This window comes from Myxocyprinus asiaticus, chromosome 31, assembly GCF_019703515.2.
Source record: "Myxocyprinus asiaticus isolate MX2 ecotype Aquarium Trade chromosome 31, UBuf_Myxa_2, whole genome shotgun sequence".
In the NCBI taxonomy this organism is placed as follows: domain Eukaryota; kingdom Metazoa; phylum Chordata; class Actinopteri; order Cypriniformes; family Catostomidae; genus Myxocyprinus; species Myxocyprinus asiaticus.
The window spans coordinates 19,827,988-19,829,241 of record NC_059374.1 but is presented as its reverse complement, the minus strand read 5'-3'; positions in this window follow the sequence as shown (position 1 = coordinate 19,829,241).

Below are 1,254 nucleotides of genomic sequence, written 5' to 3'. Positions count from 1 at the left end.
GAGAACTTGCCAGCTGATCTGGTGACAGAAGTGTGCAGTTTTATAGTACCAAGTGCCTCCACCCTGTCCCACCCACCAAGGGAAGAAAAAGTTGAGCAACTGGTGTGAGGACATGGATAAATTGGGTAAAACTGACACCTTACTTCCTTGTATGATATGTAAAAATGCAGTGGACAGTGACTCAAGCCATTGAAATAACAAGTTATATCAATTTAAGTCAACTTTGTGACAACTTTGTGACATGTTCTGTTTAAACAACTTTCCCTCTTAATTTGACACAACTTAAAAATATTAAGGCAGCACAAACACTTACCATTTTAAGTTTAAACAACAATATTTTTTTTACAGTGCATGCTTTATCTGACACTTGGATATTTTTTCCATTGCAAAACAATAGGGACCATTAAAAATGACCATTAAAATTAGAACTTGAGAGGTCAGGTTGTTAGGATAGTCTTCATGTACGCTAAGTGGGCAATAAATGAGAAGCAGTGTGGTTTAAATATAAATAAAAGACTAAATTGCCTGTTCGGTAACACTTTACAATAAAGCTTAATAGCTAAATAAGCATTAATTAAAGCAATAGCTAACATAAACTGGCAATGAACAATAGTTTTAGAGCAATTATCTATCTTGGTTAATGTTAATTTTAAATATGCAAATATTTTTTTTTTTTTTAATACATTAAAAGTTGTGGGGTATAATGGGGCTAAAGGCCCACTAAGGTAATGCACTTTTGAATAAAATGTAATCAAAACAACCATCCATTACTATTTCTTTTTACTTAAATTTACTTAAATTTACTACCACCAAAGCCTGAGGGCACAGCTTGCCCTCCCCCTCCCTCTGATCGAGCTCTTCAGCCGCTGCCACAACGCCAGGGCACACATTGTCCTTCTTCTGCTCTCGAACAACAAACAACTAATAACAGCTCTCAGTGATACTGTATGTATCGGGTCCCAGCTACGGTAGCAGTCATATTCAAAAATGTCCACAGAACAAGCGTAGCTTTTTTTTTCTACAATGTCTGTAGCTTTTTCTATATCTGCTCGACTAAGTGATAGAAAGACTAAGGCATTCTCAAGACGTTTGGCAAACCTGTCTAAACTGTTGCCTATTATGCGTCAATCCGAGATAGCTGTGGGGCCAAAAACAGATACTGTGAAGTTTGCACATTTAAACATCTGCTCACTTAAGAACAAATCATTTTTAGTCAATGACCTCATCACCACAAACAACCTGGATTTTATGTTT